The sequence below is a fragment of the Pseudorca crassidens genome, chromosome 10 (genome assembly GCF_039906515.1).
Source record: "Pseudorca crassidens isolate mPseCra1 chromosome 10, mPseCra1.hap1, whole genome shotgun sequence".
NCBI classification, from domain to species: domain Eukaryota; kingdom Metazoa; phylum Chordata; class Mammalia; order Artiodactyla; family Delphinidae; genus Pseudorca; species Pseudorca crassidens.
In genome coordinates, this window is record NC_090305.1 from 1,549,830 (window position 1) to 1,568,813 (window position 18,984).

The 18,984-nt window shown below is 45.8% G+C and overlaps 1 long non-coding RNA gene across 1 annotated transcript in view; it reads left to right on the forward strand.

The window, feature by feature from the left end:
- The first annotated feature begins 426 nt into the window (after positions 1 to 426).
- LOC137231477 (uncharacterized) overlaps positions 427 to 18,984 on the forward strand; it is a 42,046-nt gene continuing 23,488 nt past the window's right edge. The window contains exons 1-2 of the long non-coding RNA XR_010946569.1: positions 427 to 629; positions 1,313 to 1,353. This is a non-coding gene — a long non-coding RNA (uncharacterized lncRNA). The remainder of the gene's footprint in view (positions 630 to 1,312; positions 1,354 to 18,984) is intronic.

Consider the following 18,984-nt stretch of genomic DNA (forward strand, 5'->3'; position numbering starts at 1 on the left):
ACTGGACCCCAGGAGGTGTGAGGACCCCAGGAGGTGATGCATTTGCAGTTAATATTTAGGGGGATTGGCTGTCAATTACGTGTCATCTTTAAAGTATGCCATACAGATGAAGCGTATTTCCAGATTACCCACTAGACACGGGTTCATGACCAAGGCCGACTCTGAATGACAAGAGCCCAGTGTCACCGATGGTCCAGCTCTAGAAACAGTAGTGATGGAAACCACTTCAGACCCGTCAGAATGGCCGCATTAGAGGGCTGATGACTCAGGCGTTGACAGGACTGTGGGGAGACAGGGTGTAGCTCACAGGCATGAACACTGGGCAGTCGTTCTGCCAAGCGGTTGGTTCCTCTGTGAGGCTGTGTGTGTTTGTCCTCTGACCCAGCAGTCCCCTCCTGAAGTTGTGCAATGTGCTGCTTGCACAACTGTGGGCCGTGCCCTGATTCCAGACCACAGAATGAGCAGCTGGACTGTCCGGGAAGAGGGCCCCTCGCCTGCCAGGCGTCCAGAGACCCAGGCCTGTCCCAGCACCAGTGCCTGAAAGAGAAGAAATGAAGCCAGCGTGTTGCCAGGATTAGAAGGAAAGTGGTCACGCCACCAGCGAATCAGCTTGTCGTGGACCTGCGAAGGTCTGAAGCTGAGTGTCCTTGGGGAGGGAGGCCTCGGGAGAGGGTGCACGAGGGGGTCTGGGAGGACTGAGCCCTGAGAGCCACTGCCCGGCGTGTTGGGTGACAGGGACCGAGTGGGTTCACACAAGGAGTGTCGAGGCTGCAGGGTCCTGAGGACCCCCTGGCTCAGCAGTCGGCAGGGGCGGCAGGCAAGGGGCCAGCACTGGAGCAGTGTGGGGGGCGGTGAGGGCCGGGCGAGGCTGCTGCTGGAGGGCTTCCCCTTCCTCAGGAGGAGATTGCGGGAAAGCCTTCCAGGGTCCCCAGATGATCGAGGAAAGCGCACGTCACGATCGCGGAAGTCCTGCCGTTCTGGGGGTGGGATTCCAGCTCTGATGAAGTCAGCACATGCTCGAGGTGGCCAGCGGGGCTGCTCGCTGCCCTCCCCACACGCCCGCTCTCGTACTGGATTGCAGCTTTCTCAGGAGCAGAGCCCGACGTTTATTCTGCTGTGTGTCTCCGTGGTTTGGTGCAGAATCTGGGGCACAGCTCTTCTCAGCAAGTGTGAGCAAAAGGGGCGAATCTGGGGACAGTTGGGGCTGCAGAGTCAGGTAGACCTTGTTGAGGCCAGAGAAAGGCAGGGGTGCAGGTGGAGTCCCAGACGCTGAGGGGCTCCCTGAAGATCCCCTTCTCTGTCTCTTTAACAGGAGGGCTTCCAGCTTAGCCAGACCGTCTGCTCAAACACCAGGTGAGGGTAGAGGCGCTGCTTCTAAACATGCGGCCTGAGGGAACAAAATGCGGGGCAGGTATTGATGGACAGGTGGTGTTATCCTATAACACGCCCACCATGCTTACTTTGTACAAACCTTGGAAGGCCATCCATCCCAAATGGCAGTTTTAACTCAGGTTTCATGCTGACCTATTCTGACCCATCCAACAACCAAGAAAGTTCTGGTTAGAAACTTGAATAATGGTTGGAAATGAAAAAACAAATTACCCACATTCCAAGGCTGCTGCACCTAGCAGGAATTTAATTCATGTTGACTGATCTATTTCCCTCGAATAGATACACTCTATTGTAATGCTTTGTACCTGACCATCCACAAAGAAAAGAGGGGTCATTTTTTTCTAAAATTGAAGGAGAAGACTATCGAAAATGTAAATGCCAAAGATATTTTTTTTTTTTTCGTATTTAATTTCCACAAATCTTGACCTTTGCTAACAGAGAGTTCAGTTTTGGCTTCTCTGTGGTATTTGACAGATTCCAACTGAAATATAATCTTTAGCCACAATAAATGTTAGTCCCTGGAATGGAGACTCGTGGAATGGTTTAGTCCAACCCGTTAAGGTCAGTTTATCGGCTTTACAACAAACAAATGCAGACACACTTCCAGGACAGGCTCTGTTGAGTTTGCTCTGGTACCAAGCAGACCAAGGTCTCAACCATCTTTGAGAACGTGATCCTGTCCTTGGAGGGAGGTGCATTTTTGTGCATATTTTCCGGTGATAGTAATGCACATCTGTGGACATGAAAATATTACCAGATTAGATGTGAGATGGGCTTTTGAACACACATTCATAGTTTTATACGCACGGATGGGGCAGCTCCTTCCACAATTCACTCTGCGTTGCCCACCTCTGCATCCAGGCACCTGGGGGAATGGCATCTCCTTATCTTGGCAGTTAGCCATGGCCACGTGACTGGCCTTGGTTAACAGGATGTGGTTGGTGCCTGGTTTTCCAGCCTTTTCTTCTCCTGCCACAACTGTCATGGAAGCATTGTCAGGTTGGGTCCCTGAGTAACTGGGATGAGCAGAGTCACTCCCCTGACCTGCATTGGATAGGTGGGTGGGTCTTCAGTAAGGAATTAGCTGAGACATTTTGGTTGTCTGTTACTGCAGCATAACCAAGCTAGTCCCGACTGACACAGTAAACTACATATTTAGACACATGAAACTGCATACAGGGATGAGTATGCATACAGGTGTGCATTATAGGAACAATGGACACAGCAATGCACTCACCAAACTCTGTTTCCTTTCCTTCCTGGGCACAGAGATAGGCTACATTGGTCAGCTTCTCTTGCAGGTGTAAGAGTTCTTTCCAATGAAATGTAGGAAGAAGTGATATTAGCTATTTCTAGGCCTGGTCCATGGAACATCTCCCAGACAATTCCCTCCATGTTTTCTCTTTTCTGACATCCAGACAGGCCCCTGAGGCCCTGGGTAGTCGTAGTACCAGGATGGGTCCCTGAAGGCTGCAAAGAGCAGAGCCCTCATTGCCCCATGACCCATGGCAGGCTGTGATTTGATTAAAAAAAAAAAAAAAAACACTTTTGTTAAAGCCACTGAGATTTTGGAGTTAAAATTAGCAATAGTTGGATACTTACTTAAAATAAAAGGTACCTATTTCGACCTCAAACCAGCATCATGCTTCATGGGGAAATAGAAATATTCTCATTAAAGTTAGGAACAAGACAAGGATTTCCACATTTACCATTATTATTTAGCATTGTTCTGGTGGTACTAGCCAATGCAATTAGATAAGAGAAATAAATCATGGGTTTAGCTATACCAGATAAATTGTGGGACGCACTGACCCTAATACCTGCAAAGATTCAGTATTTGATAAAGGGAATCCATGAAGATTCAAACATCTAAATAAAACTGGATCCCTATCTCAAATATTAGCTCCATATAAATTCTAGATCTAACAAAGCTTTAAACGTAAAACAAATGAAACAATGAAAATATTAAAGAGAGCACGGAAAAGATTTTAAAATAATCTTGGAGTGGGAAAGGTCTTTCTAGTTATGATACTCTTCCAGCCTCCACAGAGAAACCCCAGCCACCTCTCACTGGTGGCCTGGCTGGAAGCACGCATTGGGTGCCAGGGGACCCTGGAGGCATTTGTGTCTCCTCTTCCCTGAGGATGCTGTCCTGGTCCCCCCAGCTCTCCCGGAAGATGTGTGTGTGTCTGGAAGAGTAGCCTGGCACCAGCTGGGGCTTATGCCCTTTAAAATGGACTTTAAATGGATCTACGTTTGTAAACCTCATAACACTTGTTAGAGATAACAACACGATTTAGTGGTACAAAACCTCATCCAGATGACCCAAATGATATCCTGGGATGACCCTGAAATGGACGTACTGTAATCAGCGTGGCAGCACCTGGGAATCGGCCCATGCTTGCTGCAGTACTGATGGGCCGACACGTTTTCACAGAGCCCTTGCCTTGCGAGCTGTGACCTGGGTGCAGAAGCTGAGGTCAGCGCCTGTGTGTGTATGCGTATGTGCATCCCTGTGTGTGTATCTGTGTGGGTGTTTGTGTCTGGGGGTGTGTGGGTATGTGTGTGGGGGTGTGGGTGTGTGTCTGTGTACATCCCCGTGTGTTAGGGGGTGATGGTGGGAAGTGCTCTTGTCTTACCTGAAACCACAAAGCTTTAGAAAAATGGTTCCCAGTCTGCTCTCTCTCTCCTTTTTCTGCCCTACCCACCCCCACCAAGAATTCTTGTACACAGTGAGAAATAATAATAATAATAACTACCATTGTTGAGTGCTCACTGTGTACCTGGTGCAAATTGTCACAAGCCTCCCTCAGGGGATGAAGCAGCTGAGGCCTAGAGAGGTTAGGTCGCTCATCCAGGATACAGCAGCTCAGGGACGGTGGCCGAGGGGCGGTGGGGGGCGGGATGCCGAGGTCCTTGCTCTCATCTGCTGAGAGCATGTGGCTCGAATGTTTCCCTGCCCTGCTGGGCTCCTTTGGGTTGTCCCTCTGGAGTTGGTGGGATGTGAGTGTGGGTGATACCTGCCACTTTGGGCACCCGATTCCCTGTTCCCCCTTCCCTCCGTGCCGGTGGCAGGGATGCTCCAGGCAGGCACTGCTCCATCAGCTGGGCCCAGAGGGCCTCAGGGCACAGCGAGACCGCTGGATGGACCGGAACAGACACACTGCAAGCACCTGAATTATCTCTGATGGAGGAGGCCCAGAGAGTCCAGGCTTGTTTTTTACCCTAGCAGAATGTGGTTCATTCTGACCCATCTAGGGCCCTCGGAACTTGAGTCTTACAAGATTTGGATCCCTAGAGAGCAAGGGAAGCGTGTCAAACGGTCAATTTTGGTACCGATTCCACCGGCCTGCGGTTACTTGTTGTGCGGCTGAGATGTGCTGGAGGGTTTCTGCTGATGACGCTGTGGTCCAGGGGCCCCCATTCCTGCACATCCTGGGGACGAGATGAGAGTGGGAGGTGCTTGGAGGTGGGCGGCTCCAGTCCATAATCTGATGTCTGTGTTGACTTTTGTCCTATTATGAAAAAGCGAAGTAGGATTTCTGGGATCCTTTATATGAGGTAAAATAAGGTCCAGATGGTTTCATTTGTCATTTCTTCCAAACATTTAAGAATGAAACGGTAATAATGTTACACAGACTTTTCCAGCACATAGGAAAAAGGGAATACTTTCTCTTTTTATGAGTCCAGTCTACCTTGAATATCAAAATCTGAAAAAGACATTACAAGAAAGGAAAATTACAAGATGCTAAATTTCCTAACAAAATTATTAGCAAATGAAATCCAGTGATGTATAAAAAGGATAATATCAATACATTGTGCCAAGTGTGCTTCATTCCAGGAAGTTAGCGTGGTTTCACTTTTGGGACTCAATCAATACGTTCATCAGATTACTAGAGAAAAAAGGGGAGATCATATGACCGTGTTGATCGATGAAGAAAAAAACTGAATAAAATTCAACACTCCTTCATGATAAAAACTCCCAGCAAATTAGGAATAGGGAGAAACGTCCCTAACTGGATAAAAAATATTCACAAAAAGCCCCACTCAGCAGTGGAGCTGACAACTGTGGGGAGGCTGAGGGCTTAACCAACCAGACTTCGGACGCCCGCAGAAGCTTGTTTGCTCGACGTGCGAGTGCATGTGCGTATGCGTGTGCGTGCACACATGTGTCAGCTTCAGAGACTTTGTTACACTCTCTCCAAAGAGACCCACACCTGAGCGTTTTCTCACTTCCGTGTTGATTGAAACACTGTCTGAAAGGTTGAAACTAAAGGAACAAAATCAAACAGGCCAAAATGAAACCCGACATCCAGCAAAGACCCCTTCCTACTGAGGAGCTGCTGTGATGCGACACATGGGCCTTTGAGCGAGTCCTGCCTGGAGTCTGGCCTTTGACTCCTTGGTGCTGCTTTGTTACTGAGCTTCCCAGTCGATGAAGAGGGTGGACAGAACATCAGTTCCATCTAGGCCAGTGGTTCTCAGCCTTGAGAAATGTCCAGACAAACCTCTTTTAAAGGAAGAATTCGCACAGAATCCCTCAGTGTTTAAATAAATTATCTTTGTTTTAATACTTAAGCATATACAGTCATAAAACTATGTGGAAACTCCCTTTACTTATAAATTGTATAGGCACCTTACAGAATTTTATATTGCAAGTGTACACTTATATTTATAATGATACATCTATTAATCAGTGCTCTAAGGGACTCTACCAAATCACTGCTTTCAATGTGAATGTGGTGTTGACAATTAAGATTTAGTTTTTTTCCATTTTTAATTTGGTATCCTCATTTTATCCTCTTCCACAAAATGGTTCCATTCTCCCATCATTTCTCTCTACTCAAACCATTAGGAGGTTTTCCTTTAACTCTCTTTGCTTTCGTTTGCGTCAAAGCATCATTGAGATCAGGGTGGGCAAACCCAGCCCAAGCCCAGTTTTGTAGAGAACACCGTCTCGGGACCCAGACACGCCGTTTACTTAGGTATTGTCTCCGGCTGCCCCACACTCTCACCAAGCTGAGGAAATGTGACAGAATCCATAGGGCCTGGGAAGCCTGAAATATTCACTCTCTGGCCCTTTACAGAGAAAGCGTGCCCACCCCTGCTTTGTATGATAAACCTGTTGTTTTAGCAGCACACTGAAATTAAGGCGATACGTTTTGGCACTCACAGTCTCGTGAAGCCCAGTGCAGAAGTGGACGTTGTACTGAGGCAGCTCCCAGTTGTTGGGGGGCAGGCAGCCAAATAATTCAGAATGTGTTCAGATTGCTGTTTCGGGGGTGACTTCGAGCGCTCGTGCCACCAGGTGCTATGGCTCTGTAGCGCTGATGGTCACTTGGAGCAGTGTATCGGCTACGGCAGGCTCGTGGCTAACTTATCTGATTGCACCTTAATGTTACGTTACAGTGTTTCCTTGGCGTAGGAGAAAAATGGACATTGTTCCACAACGTTTTATTGAAAACTACTGGGAGCCAGAAGTGAACGAGATACACTTGTTGACTCAGAGTTGTGTGGAGATGGGATTTAGGGTCTGCTTTATTTCAAGACAGGATTCAAATTCAAGGTGTCCCGAACGCCCCACGTCTGAACCATTTTGTGGGAGTCTTAAATCATCAGCCAGTGCAAACGGCAGTGAATTCTCCTGATCTTCCGCAATCCGTGCTCCACTTAAAAGTACTTTGTTGGAGGAAAGTGGTCAAGAAAACAAGACTGGAGAAAAACAAATGCTTTTCCTTTTGTAGTTTTAAAAGAGGTACTTGGAACACAGCCTCCGAAAGCAGAGAGGGTGTGTATCCAGCCGGTACGTTCTTGCTGAGGGCTCTCCGTGTAACAGGCATTCTGCTGGGCGTGGAGAGACAGGTGTGCGTGGACAGGTGTGCTTCACCATCGGTAACTCCCAGCCTGGCAGGGACACCCGAGCACCACGGGACCCTGCAGTAGGGGACGTGGGGTTCAGCTGAGGCCTTGTACTATGTGTGGGTGTGAGAGAGGCTTGGAGAACTGTAGGAAAATGGCGGCATAGAGCCTGAGCCCAGGTATGTTAGTGGAAAATTTGAGGAATGAAAAAACGAAGACGTTTGCAGACATGTGGATCGTGTATCCCCAAGGTATTGCAAACTCTGCCTCTCAGCCTCCCCTTGCTTGGCCTGGGGTCCACGTCAAGATGTCCAGGCCTGTCCCTGAGATAGTTCACAGCTCGAGGTGGATCGACAGTCAGTTCTACCCTTTTTTCAGGAGGAAGTTACACTTTGCCACCCACCTAGTTTCCACATAATCTCAGAAGTAATAAAGCAGACAGACCAGTTTGTGTTTGCCAAAGTCTCTTATGCACTGAGCTTGTAATATATTGGCCTATTTCTCCTTCCCCCAAAGAAGGAAACTTTGCTCTCGTATTTCTTTCTGAGCGAGACATGCACAGACACATATTTCATGGGAGTTTGAGTGCCTGAGTTCAAGTTCAAGAATGCTCCTTGGTGACACCTTCTCGCCCGTCCTCATCCAGGCCGATTAGACACAGATGCTCTCAGAGGGAGTGGAAGGGTATCTTGTTCTGCAGAAGGTTAATTGGGAGCGAATGTATCGTGGGAGAGATCTGTCTGGCGGACCTTACTGAGCGGCTGTGTGCATCCTTACCACCAACCACACACCCCTCTCTTTAGAGTGGTGTTTGCAGCCAGGTTCACTGAAAAGCACCTCTTTGAATGAAGCAGGTGGTAGCGGCCCGCTTACCCGCTTGGTAAAACAGCCCTGAGCCGCCTGCTCTGCGTCACGGGCATGTCCTTCAGGGCCTGGCCTGGCTCCCTGCAACCTGCCGAGGCCTCTCAGGCAGGTCGTTTTGTACAGTTAGGCCTCGGTTTCTCATCCGAAAATGAGACGTTTGCACAGATGATCTCTAACTCCCTTCTGGCTGTAATGTTCTGTGAATGAGTCCGTTGAACATGTTTAAAATCCCTAGACAGATGGACATGGAGGTTGGAAGTTTGTTTAGTCAGCATTTTATGGGGAAACCAGCCTGATCACAAAGGCTCTGCATGGCTTGCTGCTGTCATTTATGCCCATCAGCTGTTGGTAATGATCATACTTTGATTCGGTTTTATTTGAAGGAAAACTGGGATTGAGGGACGGCTGTGAATTTGGGAGATGACAGATGACACCCCATGGTTGTCCCCCCCCACCAAGCTTTTATCTGAAAGATGACTGTTTCAGAACACCTGGCTTCTGTACCTGAGTACCGTGTTATTCTCATTAAGAACAAGAACATGAACAATTAAATGAAAGTGTGCATTGGGGGAAGAGTCAATACATTTCCCAAGGGAATGGACGCACAAAGCCAGCTTTGAACCTGCACACCCAGGCCGACTGGCACAGCCCAGGCGAGAACGCTCGGGTGAGGGCAATGGCAGCGTGGAGCCGTGAACTCCCCTGTCCCCAGACACAGACAGGCTGTTGCCCCGAGGGCCAGGGTGGCTGGCGTGGGTCCCCCTCCTTGGCCCTCTCCTGGGCTTGTGTCTAAAGCACTTCTCTTTTCCCCTTTCCATCTTCTCTCCTTCCCTCCCTACCCTCCTTTCTTCCCCACTGCTTCCCCTTCTGTTCCAGGGCAGTAAACATGGGCAAATTAGAGAGAAGTAATAGCAACTGATGTCCTAGTTAAATATTTGGCAGTCACTGACAGAGCCAGCTTAGGGAAATGCAGGGGAATGCAGGGGAAATGCAGGGAAATGCATGGGACCAGGTGGCGGCTTTGAGCCGCTCTGTGCACTTTCTCCCTCTCCCGAGTGCGCGCCTGGTGTGGTCATCTCCCCGCGACTGTGTAGTGAGTGCGAAGCTCGGCCCTGGCCGTGACCGCGGGGGAGGCGTAAAGCCGAGTTACTGGCTTTTGTTTGGAGTAGGAATCCTTCCTGCTTGTGCCAGGAGCATCTGTCCCTTGTTAGACACACACACACACCACACACGTGCACATACATGGTCACACCCACAACCCAACACACGCCACACACATCCTCTACACATGTGTGCACACATGTACCGCCTACATGCGCACTCGCTTGTGTGAGCACACCCCCAGCTGGATGGGGAAATCAGGCCCATCCAGAGAGACACAGCCAGGAACGGGGCAGCCTGAATGGACGCGGATCTAATGAGCGAAGGCTCTTTGCTAATAAAGAGTTTCCCAAACTGCCTTTTCTACATTCTCAAGCTTGATGAAATGATGCTTTCACAGTGATGAAAAGAGGGCATGTTTGCCAGAAATCTTTTGTTTAACTATTTGCTTGGTTTCAGTATCTCATGATTTTAAAACGAGGCACTGGCCCACTCCCCCACCCTAGTCCAGACACACTCTCATTGATGGTGGCTGGGGTGCAGTTGGACACACATGTTTCAGGGTTTGCAGCCATCAGGGAAGGGGATTCTTCTCCCCACCCGGCTGAGGAGGCCTTTCTTTTCAGCAGCAACTTCTCTCCTGGCCACACCAGTAAGGACCGAAGAAGCCCAAGTGAGAAACAGACACTCTCAACAACAGGCCAGTGAACAGTTCATTGAGGTGCCCGCCCGCCGCCAGGCCCAGACTGGGCAGTGTGTTTGAACAGTTGCCATGGCAATGACAGTTTATGAGCATGAGTCACTTTTCTGTTTTTAGGGAGCCTCGCTCTGCCCATCTCTTTTAGCACATTTCCACTGGCTGTGATCTGGCTGCCAAGTGCAATGTGGCAGCAAGTTACTTGAAAACATTTTACAAAAGGCCAGATTCCCCAGCCCTGGCTTACCTGTGGACCACATATACGGCTGTAATTGCAAACAGCTGCCTACCCACCATGGAACAGTAAGCGAGGTCATTTAAAAAATGTTAAAAATAGCAAGTCCTGGAGCAGCCAGTTCATTTGTTGATTCAGAAATGTTTGCCACCAAGAAGGGTGTTCTGAACGTATACCCCAGTTAACACTTCAAAGAAGGTTCACTCAGGCCTAGCTCGATGATTAACCTCAGCAATTAATAATAATAATAATAATATAAGAACAATAGCTCCCATTTGTGCAGTATTGACGGTGTGTACTGCTGCTCTAAGCGTCACACATGTACTAACTCGGTGACTCCTCATCCCCCTGGGGGGTAAGTACTCTCCTGTTTCACGGAGGAGAATCTTTCTGAGAGAGTCGAGGTCTTCGTCCACACGATGGAGGCTCTGTTCTTTGTGCACAAGTCATCCTGGGAGACTAGAATCCTTCTATAAAGAGTGCGCTTGGCTAGTCTTGTGAGGGGCCCCGAAAACAGAAAGAAAGTGAGAAAAGAAGGGAGTGGGAGGGAGGGAAGGAAAGAAGGAAGGAAAAAGGAGGGGGGAGGAAGGGAGGGGGAAAAGGGAAGATTTAAGGGCTGTTGAGCAGGGCTCCTTCTGTGGGACTTCTCAGAGCGGGAACTGTTGCTCAGAGGAGGCCAGCATCACACGTTTCCCAAACCTGACCTGAGACCCACTGTTTCCAGAGCTGGTCTTGTCGACCCTGTACTGGAGTTGTCCCTGAGGGCTTTAAACAATGCCCTCATGAGGCACCTTTCTCTTTTAAGTGCAGGTAATTCTAGGGGTTCTTAACATCTTTGAGGCATCTGGTTCCTTAAATATTTTCCTTCACAGCAGTAGGCACACGAGACACTCATGTAAGATTGCCCGTTCCTTCTTGCAGTCTCTATTGAACATTTACTATATGCTAAGAGATTTGGGGAAGATATAACTTAATAAAGTTATTGGTGTGTGGAGGTGCTGAAGAGTGGGCAAAGTTATAAAAATATATATATAAGGGCATTCCTAGATGTTAGTGGAATTTTGTAATCACAGGTGAACTAACCAGCAAAAACTAGAAAGCCTTGTCCACCTAAAACCGGTTGGTATCACCAAGACATGCAAAGCTTCATGTAAAACACTTTAAATGATCAGTGCTGAGAGTATCATTACCTGTTATAATAAGTTGATGGTGTTGATGATAACTAAAAAGAAATGGTAAATATAAATACATAATTTTATTTCCCCAGCCACACTTTGTGGTAGGACAGGTGGTGAGCTCATTTGACAAGTGACCTGTCACAAAGTTATTTACAATGAGAACCACTCAGTACAGAACCTGGGGTAAGTGAAAGATGCATTGGAAAATCAGTGTGCACAGTTTGTGTGTGTAGGAGACTTACAGCTTTCCCTGCTACATTTTTTCAGTGCCAAATCCTGTCTGTTGATGTATGATGTGTACCTCAATGAAGCCTCATGGGTACAAGGTGTCCAAGACCATTTAATCTCTTTGTTGGCATGCATCATGGCACTCACATCAATTTGACTGGTTTATTTGAGGTAATCATGTTCCATCTCAATCTGACTTTCTGCCCCAGGACACGTGTTGGGTATGGAAATTAGGAGTCAAAGCAGGAAGGTGTCACGGGGACTCAATCACAAGTCCCACAGAGCTCCCTGCAACAAACAGTAAGCTGCTTCAGGCAACTGAGTCGTAATTCTTATGAGTTGTGGGGCAAATGGATTGATGTGAATTCGCTTGTACATTAGAGCTATGAGAAGGTATGTCCATGGAGGAAATGAGGTGTCTATTCCCCACCTCTCCCCCTAGGTGAGCTGATGTGAAAAATAAATTTGTATTTAAATGTTTACAACTTAATGTTTATTCTGCAGTCTTTTCTTGCTCAACCTCATTAAAAAAAAGGGAAGAAGGATGAATGATTGTTACTCATTGGTTAACTTATGCAAAAATTAGCCACTTTACTAAAATCCAATGTGCAAATCAGGTAGAGAGGTGACTATTATAGTGGGAAGATCCCTTGTGACTTTACTGAATTCATTTATTAGTTCTAATGGTTTTTTGGTGGAGTCTTTAGGGTTTGCTGTATATAGTATCATGTCATCTGCAAATAGTAACAGTTTTACTTCTTCCTTTCCAATTTGAATGCCTTTTATTTCTTTTTCTTGCCTAATTGCTGCGGCTATGACTTCCAATACTGTGTTGAATAAAAGTAGTAAGAGTGGTCATCTTTGTCTTGTTCCTGATCTTAGAGGAAAAGCTTTTAGTTTTTCAACTGAGAGTGACATTAGCTCTGGGCTGGTCATATGTGGCCTTTATTATGTTGAGGCACGTGCCTTTCATGCACACTTGGTTGTTTTCGTTTCTTTTGGTCATAAATGGATGTTGAATTTTGTCAGATGCTTTTCTGTATCTATTGAGATGATCATGTGATTTTTAGCCTTCATTTTGTTAATGTGATGTATCACACTGATTGATTTGCAGGGTTTGAACCACCCTTGCATCTCTGGAATAAATATCACTTGATTGTGGTATATGTTTCTTTTTCTTTTTTAAAATAAATTTATTTATTTTTTTAAAAATTTTATTTATTTTTTTGGCTGAGTTGGGTCTTCGTTGCTGCCTGCAGGCTTTCTCTAGTTGTAGTGAGTTGGGGGCTAGGCTGCTCTTCATTGCGGTGTGCGGGCTTCTCATTGCGGTGGCTTCTCTTGTTGCGGAGCATGGGCTCTAGGGCACACGGGCTTCAGTAGTTGTGGTGCGAAGGCTCAGTAGTTGTGGCTTGTGGGCTCTAAAGTGCAGACTCAGTAGTTGTGGCGCACGGGCTTAGTTGCTCCGTGGCATGTGGGATCTTCCCGGACCAGGTATAGAACCTGTGTCCCCTGCGTTGGCAGATGGATTCTTAACTGTTGTGCCGCCAGGGAAGTCCTGATTGTGGTATATGATTCTTTCAATGTATTTTTGCATGTATTGTTGCATTAGTTTGCTATTTTTTAAAAATATTTATTTATTTATTTTGGTTGCGCCAGGTTAGTTGTGACGTGCAGGATCTTTTTTCATTGCGGCGTGTGGGCTTCTTAGTTGCGGCATGCATGTGGGATCTAGTTCCCCATCCAGGCATCGAACCCAGGCCCCCTGCATTGGGAGCACAAAGTCTTACCCACCGAACCATGAGGGAAGTCCCAATTTGCTAATATTTTGTTGAAGAATTTGGCATCTATGTTCATCAAGGATATTGGCCTTAATTTTCTTTTTTTTGTGGCATCCTTGTCTAGTTTTGGTATCAGTGTGATGCTGGCCTCATAAAATGTGTTTGGAAGACTTTTGTCCTCTTCAGTTTTTTGAAGAGTTTGAGAAGCATGAGTGTTAACCTTTCTTTAAATGTTTGGTAGTATTCACACGTGAAGCCGTCTTATCCTGGGATTTAGTTTGTTGGGAGATGTTTGAGATTACTGATTCAATCTCCTTCCTAGTTATTTGTTTATTTAGATTTTCTATTTCTTTATAATTCAGTCTCGGAACATTGTATATTTCTAGGAATTTATCCATTTCTTCTACGTTGTCTAATTTGTTAGTGTGTAATTGTTCAAAGTAGTCTTTTACGATCCTTTATATTTCTGTGGTATCAGTTGAAACTTCTCATTCATTTCTGAAGTTATTTGAGTCCTTTTTTTTTCTTACTCTAGCTAAGGGTTTGTCTATTTTGTTTATATAGTCAAAGAACAGCTGTTATTTTTTTGATTTTTCTGTTGTTTTTTTAGTTTCTATTTCATTTATTTCTTCTCTGATCTTTATTATTTCCTTCCTTCTACTAATTTTAGTATTCATTCTTTCTTTGTTTGTAATTCCTTTAGGTATAAATTAGATTGTTTATTTGGGATTTTTCTTGTTTCTTGAGGTAGGCCTGTAATGCTATGAACTTCCCTCTTAGAACCAGTTTTGCTGCCTCCCATAGATTTTGGTATGTTGTATTTCTGTTTCTATTTGTCTCTAGGTATTTATGATTTCTCCTGTGATGACCCGTGGGTTGTTCAAGAGCATGTTGTTTAACCTCCACGTTTTTGTGAAGGCGTCCCCTACCTGGGCTGCACGTTCTTTCCTGTTGTGGCAGGACCACAGCTGCTCCTGCAGGGCACTAGTTGGTGGGGCTATTTCTTTGATGGCTGTGAAGACTGCCCTCAACCACTGTACACCCTGGGGGTGGGGTGGGGTTGGTGCTTAGCTGGCCTTGAGGCTGAGGTGCAGGAGTGGGCAGGGCTCTCAGTAGGGCACACCCACAGGAGCTGACAGATTAGAGGGAGAATTTCAAAATGGCACTCATAGCACTGGTGCTAGCAAGGTAGCCTGAGATCACAGAAATAAATCCAGCAATGACTCAGTCCCTGGGGAGCATCCCAACTGGTTGCGACCTCTCTGGCGGATGCTTCAAGAGTAGTAAGTGGGTCCCCTTCACTTACAGCCTGTGTGCTTTTCAGTCTGGTGTTTTGTGCTGGTTTTTAGGTTGAGTGTGTCTGCGTGTGGACCCTTCAGGAGTGGATTTTCTGTTGCCTGCAGCCTGATCGTCCTCCTGCTGGTTTTCAAAGCCAGGTGTTTGGGGGTTTGTCTCTCATGTGGAGGATCCGGGAGGTGGGGTGCCTGATGTGAAGCTCAAATCCCTGTCTCCTCAGGGAAAAAATTCGTACATTTGTGATCCCTCCCAATTGTGGATTGCCATGGGTGGGGTGTGGGTTTTTCCTTAGTGAGACCCTCTCTCTGCCTCTCCTGCCCATCCCCACGCTGTCCTCTACCTTTGTTATGGGTTCAGTTCATCTAGTTTTCAGGTTCCTTTCCAAGGAAATTATTTTGCACGTAGTTGTAGATTTGTTGTGTCAGGCGAGGAGGTGAGTGCAGGATTTTCCTATACTGCCGTCTTGAAGCTGTCTTTCATGCTTCTTAACTGGTTGTGCTGGAGTAAGGCAGGCAGGGTCCGCCAGGGAAGAGCTAGCTATGGCCAAGGAAGGGGAGGCCCAGACAAGTGCCCAGGCAAGTAGAAAGAACCCCCTGTCTCTATGCATCTGCTTCTCCTGGCCAAGTGCCCTTCCTGCACTCTGGGTAATGTACATACGTTCTGGCCATGCTCTGTTAAACTCAAATTATAGTATCTTGTTCCCCTCTGCAAACACAGAGCCGGTATGAATGGCTTTCCCAATAGCTTTAGTTGGTGGAAAGACTGAGCAACAGAACCCAGCCTGTGGCCAGTGAACCTTCAGCCCAAGCAAATCAAATAGATAAAGCCCAGATTTTGTCTACATGGCAAAAATACATGTGTATGTCTACAGAGGTGAAAGGTTGAGTGCATTAAGGAATCAATAAGGACATGGCTGATGGAGTAAATAAGCTTCTAACACACACACACACACACACACACATCAAAAAAGTGGTGGCTGAATCTCCCAGGTGTGTGATTAATGTATGATGTACACATTGTGTTTGATTCAGGAAACAATGAATATGGAATGTGAAGGAGATGAGTTAGGGGAGGAATATCATGATGATGTTTCTCTTCAAGTAAAAAAAAAATCCTAATTTCATTAAATTTTTCAACATCAACAATACCAAGTAATTATACAAATAGATATGTTTATTTAATTTTGGTAGAAAAAATTTCTCCAAATTGAAGCAGAAGTTGATATTAAACCTTTTGAAATTAATTAATTAATTTTATTTTTGGCTGCGTTGGGTCTTTGTTGCTGTGCACGGGCTTTCTCTAGTTGCGGCAAGTGGAGGGCTACTCTTTGTTGCAGTGTGAGGGCTTCTCATTGCGGTGGCCTCTCTTGTTGCAGAGCACAGGCTCTAGGCGCCCGGGCTTCAGGAGTTGTGGCTCGCAAGCTCTGGAGCACAGGCTCAGTAGTTGTGGCATGTGGGCTCAGTAGTTGTGGCTCGCAGGCTCTAGAGCGCAGGCTCAGTAGTTGTGGCGCACGGGCTTAGTTGCTCCGCAGCATGTGGGATCTTCCCGGACCAGGGCTCGAACCCGTGTCCCCTGCATTGGCAGGTGGGTTCTTAACCACTGCACCACCAGGGAAGTCCCACAATTTTTCCATTATGAGTTCATTCTTTGGACACTCTACAATTTCCAAAACCAAGATAAGAATGTTACTAAGGAAAGTAACCCAGTTGGATGGGTAAGTAGTCACCATCTAATTATTACTGATCCTTTCAAAAGAGACATTTAATCTTTAGATGATTATTTGAAATTTGACAGTCGACTCCTTACTGAAGTCATAGGCTCACTGCCTGCTCTTCCCTATTATTCTTTCTTTTAGAAATAAAACTATTTATTCTGAGAAGGACTACATTGTACTGAAATTAACCAGGCAGAAAGAACCCGAGAGTTACTGTATGTGATTAGAGCACAGACTATTGCTGTATACTAAAATGAGAAGTTTAAGATGTCTTTACTTATATGAATTAAGAAATAAGGGCTGTGTTGAATATTATAATGTAAATAGAAGACATTCTTGGAACATATCGTTTTAGGAATGCCTTGTTACAGGCAAATGTCAACTGCCAGAAAAATGAAGATAGATTGAATGGTCCAGGAAGTGAGCCAGCACTGGGCTGATGAAGGGCAAAGCCAGCCACCCTAATTTGGTGTTGGCTTACTTCTCCCTAACCCTTCCCCCATCCTGGTGCCTCAGAGAGACATAATTTAACATGTGGCCAGTGTCCTATTTAAGTTCCTGGCTTCCTGAATTTTGTCCCCACCCCCAACAGAAACCATTATCCCAATTACTTCTGTCTTGCCTGACTAGTCAGGGGTAGGTAATTGAGGCTGCGTGTAAACCTTTCTCCCTTGCATCCCACTCAAACATTTATACACCCGACAGGGCAGCAACATCTCATTACATAGACTGGCACGTCAGGAAGCCAGCTATTGGTTGTCAAGACAGCCTTGCCTAGGAAGTGACCAGCAGTAAAGTCGGAATTATTGTTGGCAAAGTTTGCAAGACTTTCTGTTCCAGGAAGAGGGAGATGATGACCATGAAACTCGGAAAAATTGGTTTGGGGCAAATGATATGATACATGATACATTTTCCTGCTATGGAGAATGGTATGAACAGAAGAGGGAAAGGTAATCCAAATGGTCTTTGGTTAAGAATGTGTTAGTCTCTGAAAGTCTGCTAAGGTATGTGTTTAGGGTCTGAAATTCACAGGCGAGGGGCGGACGTTTCAATTTCTGTATTCATTTCAGGAATGTGAGTGAAAACAAAACTGCTTAGAAATTATCCTTGAGATTTTATGGTACGAGTGCTTACTATGCTGTGACATTTTATGGGAAGAAATTTTTGAAAAAAGATGAATGTGAAACTTAGAGAAAAGGAATCCTTAACTTCTTTGCCCAAAAAGAAGGATTTCTTTTCCTTTCTTTTTAACCAATTTGGTTAGAATTTTCTTTTAGTTTTGGCAGTTGGCGTTGTAAACTCTGGGTAAAGAGGTTTCTGTTTAAAATTTTAAAAAATTCCTCAGAGCAGTAATTTCACACCCATGTAGCCCACACTTGGGTTCACATCTGATTTTTCCAACCAGGACACTTACTTGGACCAGCTTTTTGGGGTCAGTTTTCTACAGTACATTAGGTTGGTTAGAATCCACCAAAATGCTCTGCAAACATGGGTAATTGCTGCTTCATCCCTGGCTGCAAGATGCTGTCAACTTTAGGCTCCTGCAGGACTCTAATTGACAGGAAGTATGATTTACACATTTCTCAATGGATAAATTCTCTTTTCACCCATTAATCCCTGTTTTTTTTTAATAAAAGCCTTTTTTTTACATGTATTTATATCATTCCTATTTGTGGGTTATGACAGATTCAGTATGGTTTCTGTTCATGACTGATTCTCAAAGAACTCAGCTGAGGGAGCACCCGTCAGCCAAATGGACCATGTCCTCATCTGCTGTCATCTGAAAAGGGCAAGCACAGGTTCCACTTTCTGAAGCATGTAGGTCATTAGAGGTAATTTTGTTTTGTTTTTATTGGAGTAAAATTGCTTTACAGTGTTGTGTTAGTTTCTGCTGTACAACTAAGTGAATCAGCTATAGATATACACATATCCCCTCCCTCTTGGACATCCCTCCCACCCCACCCCCACAACCCATCCCACCCATCTAGGACATCACAGAGCACCGAGCTGAGCTCCCTGTGCTACACAGCAGGTTCCCACTAGCTATCTGTTTTACACGTGGTAGTGTAGTTATGTCAAACCTAGTCTCCCAATACATCCCCTCCTCCCATTCCCCCGCTGTGTCCACATGTCCGTTTTCTACGTCTACCTCTCTATTCCTGCCCTACAAATAGGTTCATCTGTACCATTTTTCTAGATTCCACATACATGCGTTAATATATGATATTTGTTGTTCTCTTTCTGGCTTACTTCACTCTGTATGACAGTCTCTAGGTCCTCCACATCTCTACAAGTGACCCAATTTCATTCCTTTTTATGGCTGAATAATATTCCATTGTATATATGTACCACATCTTCTTTATCCATTCATCTATTGTTGGACATTTAGGTTGTTTCCATGTCCTGGCTATTGTGAGTAGTGCTGCAGTGAACATTGGGGTGCATGTGTCTTTTTGAATTATGGTTTTCTCTGGGTATGTTCCCAGTAGTGGGATTGCTGGGTCATATGGTAGTTCTATTTTTAGTTTTTTAAGGAACCTCCATACTGTTCTCCGTAGTGGCTGTATCAATTTACATTCCCACCAACAGTGCAAGAGGGTTCCCTTTTCTCCACACCCTCTCCAGCATTTATTGTTTGTAGA